The following is a 5,196-nucleotide window of genomic DNA, read 5'->3' as shown; positions in this document are numbered from 1 at the left end:
GCGGAACATAAATAACATACGGCAAACATAACACATTAGAGCTGACAAATACATTTATGTTAGTAAAACTTACATACAAATGAATGGCTAAACAAAGTGTCACATGCATCACGATGCCATATACACAATACTAACATCTAAGCATATACATAAATGCTCTAACAAAAAGGCTTAATAACTAGTCCAACGAAATCAACCCTTGACGCATCTAGGCCTTGAACATTGTGGCCTAAATACATGGCAACAAGATCCTCATCTGCCGTCTCTGTACCTGCATCTACAACATTGTCTGCACCATGGGAATCACCACCACCCATGATGCAGGCGAATTTATGAGCCTGTCGTCTCCATGAAATAAAGACGCTCAGTAGTATAGAACTTACTAGGCTTTCCAAAATAACAATTGAACTTTGTTCACACTTGCAAGATACATAGCTCAACGATAAAACATAGGGAAGTCATCATGCAATGTCTAGCCATAACAATATACATATATGCTCCATCTCATACCAGTCACATATGCATATTGATAGGTCTAGTATAAAAATCATACAAAACCAATCATCATCATCATACAATCATATGCTATGCATGCTTATGCTCATGCTCATCATCTTGTGCTAGTTCCATTGTGAGGCTAGCTCTCGGTAGTGAGACAATACTCAATCACCACCAGAGTTATACACAAGGCCCGCTCAACAGTAGTGAGACCATACTCAATCACCATCAGAGTCATACATGCGGCCAGCTCAACGGTAGTGAGACCATACTCAATCATCACTAGAGTCATGCATCAGGTCAGCTCACGGTAGTGAGACCACACTCAATTACCACCGGAGTTGTCACCCTGTTTTCCATTATGCATTAGGCCAACTCCACGGTAGTAAGACCATACTCAATCACCATCGGAGTCATACACATAGCCAACTCTCGGTAGTGAGACCATACTCAATCACTACCGAATTCATACATGAGGCCAGCTCGTGGTAGTGAGACCACATTCAATCACCACCGGAGTTGTCACCCCGTTTTTCATTATGCATAGGGCCAGCTCTACGGTAGTGAGACCACACTTAATCACCACCGAAGTTGAACCCAGTTTATGTTATGCATGGGCCAGCTCTACGGTAGTGAGACCACACTCAATCACCACCGGAGTTGAACCCCATTTCCGTTATGCATAGGCCAGCTCTACAGTAGTGAGACCACACTCAATCACTACCGGAGTTGTCACCCCGTTTCCGTTTCATTGCCCATGTCATGTTCATGCTTATGTCAATAAATCCTTGAACTCATGTACTATCATAACTCGTATCATAAAATCATAGAATTATGTCATAAACTATGTGGACCATCAAAATGCTCATAACAACATAATCATCACATTATCTTGTAAACCCATAAAAGCTCATAAAAATATTTTATGAAACATTCATCCAACACATCTCATGGAACATCATTAAATAGTCATATAATCACAAGACACCTTGTATCAATCACTCATTCAAAACATCTTTTATACTTTAAACCATAGTATCTTTTTGCCTAGTAAGTAAAATACTTACCTTGTTCGCTTGAGTACCCTTCGGTGGACTCTTTTTTCAACCGCAATGCACCTAAGCATTTACATAATAAACACATAATTAAGCTCTATTCTTAACTTAACAACTCACACTCTATAAAGATACTTGAGCACTACAAGTATCACACCCCATCAGTTAACCAAATAGTTTTTATTCTATGACCCTATCATGCTTTATGTTGATCTACATGTTTACTATTAAAACTCATTATACCCATCTACTTATCTATTTACTACTTATCACATTAAATACTTATTTACTCCCTTATCTATGTAACATATATATACATATCCATTCCCATTGTCGTTTACCCCAATTTATAATACTCATAAACACTTACAATGTCATATTAGAACCTAAACCCCATACGTATCAATTTCCATGGAATCCCATGAAAACCTAGGATTAATTAACACTTTAAATGTAATTAATTCATTCAAACAAAATTCCTAGTGTTTACATACCAAAAGCCCCAAATTAATTCAAACTATATAAAATTAGGGTTTATGTCCATACTTTACCAATAGGTAGAATTGGAGTTTCAACCCATTAATCTAACAACCCGGAACTAGTGTCATACATAACAATCAACTACACATAAAAGCCCCACATTAATTTTAGGAATTAGGCTTCTAATTAAAATTCTCCAATTTTCAGACCTAATTAGAAATTCCCCAAATTATTGTGATTTCAAGCTTGGAATCCAATGGGTAGGACAAAACCTTAAATAGAAACTAGAGATTCAACCATATAACAAAATCCCCAAAATCCCTTTCAAGAACCCCAACTTTCGGACCCAAATCAAAGCCTCACAAATCCACACAATTTCTAGCTTCTAATCTCATCGGTAACACGAAAATCATAAGAGAAAGCTTGAATGTTTACCTCACTAAACCCATGGCCGGAATCCCCTTGTGTTTCATCACCTTCTTTTTCTTCTTCTTCTTCTTCTTCTCATTTCTTCCTCTTTCTTCTTCTTCGGACAACAGCAGCTCTCTCTCTCTTCCTCATTCTCTCTCATCACAGTCAGCATCTCTTCCTCTCTCAATCTCATAGTCTCTCCCTCTCAACCATGTGTGGGTGCGTGTGTAAAGAAGAGAAGGGAGAAGGAGATGAGAAGGAAATGAACGAAGGAAAGAAAGAAAGGGGAGAGAGGGTGTGCGTGAGATGAGAGTAGGGGAAAGAGATGGGATAAAGGGATAAGAGATATCCCACATAGCCAATGGTAGCCCAACACGTGGCACTAGTTAGATTTCCTTTTTATTTTAAAGCATCATCTTTTATAAATTGCTATATTACCCCACCTCATATTAATTCTATCTTTTTTGTTCTCTTTAATTCTCCACACTACATTTATTTATTCTAACCACAACTTATCATTACCATACTATAACTTATTACTGCACTTTATTATTCTAATACCATTAACCTATTTTATTTATTAATCGATTGTCACACTAACATTATTATTAGTTAATCTCTTTATCACTAAAACTTATATTACATAAGTATATCATCATTAAATAATATTATTATTATATTATTATCACCCAAAAATTATTAGTATTAATCAATCTCATATATATCTCAATTATGATAAAGTCACTATTATTATTATATCTATTATTCTAAATTATTCCATACATTATTTATTCTACTAATTAATTCAAATTACTATGAGGTTACTAGTAATAAACTTAATTATTTTTTCGGGTCTTACAGGTAAGGCTTGTTGGCCGATGGGTCAAGGAAAGACAGGTCTAGCTCACTCGAAGAGCCAGGAATATCTTCAATGTTGAAGATATAATTGTGTCTCGTAGGTGTCTGCCTTTCCTCGTGCTCTGGAAGTACTGGTCGATAACTTGGTTGCTCCCTCACAAACATAGCAACGTCCTACGTCTCACTATCAAGAGAGACGTACGGTCTCGACCCATGCCCACCGGTAGTATGCGGCACAGAAGATTATGCCATCCGTGCTCTTGACTTCCCCTGAGTACTCATATCGACTTGCGAAATACATCACACACCCAATTTATTATGTGTACAATGAAAGAAATATGACACACAATTATATATTGAACAATTGACAATCAATGTACAATAGTTAAATTTTATGAAATCATATACGCTTTGATTGGTGCTAAGTCGGGTTGGATGTATTTGGGATCATCATGCGGATCATAATGATGATTACTCTTTAATAGGAGTGGCTCACTCTCGTGGTAGTTGCCATGATCATCATCACTAATTAGTTCTCCCCTATGGACAAGATTTTTGAAGTTGACAAGCGTTAGGCCATACTCGTCCACCTTGTATCCCCTGTCCCCTGTGTTGTCTGCCTAATCACACTTGAACATAACATACTTCGTCTTGTAGTAATACTCCACCTCAAGTATTTGGGTTAACTTTCTGTAGTATGTTTTGCCATAAACAGTTGGCACGCACATGCCACTGTTCTAAGACCTCTTTCCCACACCATGTGCTATAGTGCGAAACAACTTACCGTTGACCACATATCTGTTATATTGGATTACTGAGATCATCGGCCATCTACAATGCATTACTAGTTTCTCACCTATTGCCTTCCTTCGTCGATCATCCGAACAGTCGACCTACGAGTCAAATACAATGATGAACTGTAGTTAGTGCGGTTGGGGAATAGGGAATGACAAGAAAACATTTGAGAATTTACTAGGTATACATGTACATTAGTCTTACATAGTCACGGTACCAATTGCAAAATTGCTCAAAATGTTGGGTTTTCAACTGATCGTCCGTCGTTCGCCCTCTATTGGATGCTTGCCTAAATGTATCCTTGTGCATCCTACAATTTGAAATTAAATCCTTTAATTATAATTTACAACTAAGGCTGTAAGATGAATATACATGCACATGCTATTAACACGACTCACGTCCGCAATTGTGTCAATGTGCGTCGGTTGAAGTCGACTCGTGTTCCCGCCCCTTTACACCCATCTGGGTTTCTTTACGGCCTATTGTAAAATGTCGGTGCATTGTCTAAATATATTGAGCAGAACGTCACCAACTCAATTGCTATGTAGCCCTCCGCAATGCAGCCCTCAGGAGCCACTTTATTTTGCACATTAGATTTGAACCCCCCAAGGCTCCTATATATCAAAATCAGTCAATCATTGCATTTAGTAATTGTTTGGAAAAACTTTAGTTTGCCCCCTGAACTTCCAGCCGATTTGACATGACCCCCTTGAACTTTCAAATCTCTCACTTTGAATCCCTGAACTTTCAATTTCTATCATTTTGGATCACTTTGTTAGTTTTTAACATTAAACTCAAACAGTTTGACTTTTTATGCCCATTATAGCCTTACCCTAAAACTACACCGTTTTGGGCCACAAAACTACAATACCCACCCAGTCCAAAACGAAGTCGTTTTTGGCATTAATTTTTTTTTAAAAAAAAAAAAAAGAAAAAGAGAAAGGAAAATATATATATAAAATTTTGTCTTGCCCAAAACGGCGTCGTTTTGGGCTGGGGGTGGGTGTTGTAGCTGTGGACAATTTCAAAATTTCAAATAGCTGATTGAGGGTATATTGAGAATAAAAAGTCAAATCGTTTGAGTTTAACGTTGAAAACT

Source organism: Corylus avellana, chromosome ca2, assembly GCF_901000735.1.
Source record: "Corylus avellana chromosome ca2, CavTom2PMs-1.0".
In the NCBI taxonomy this organism is placed as follows: domain Eukaryota; kingdom Viridiplantae; phylum Streptophyta; class Magnoliopsida; order Fagales; family Betulaceae; genus Corylus; species Corylus avellana.
Note: the sequence above shows the minus strand (reverse complement) of the source record.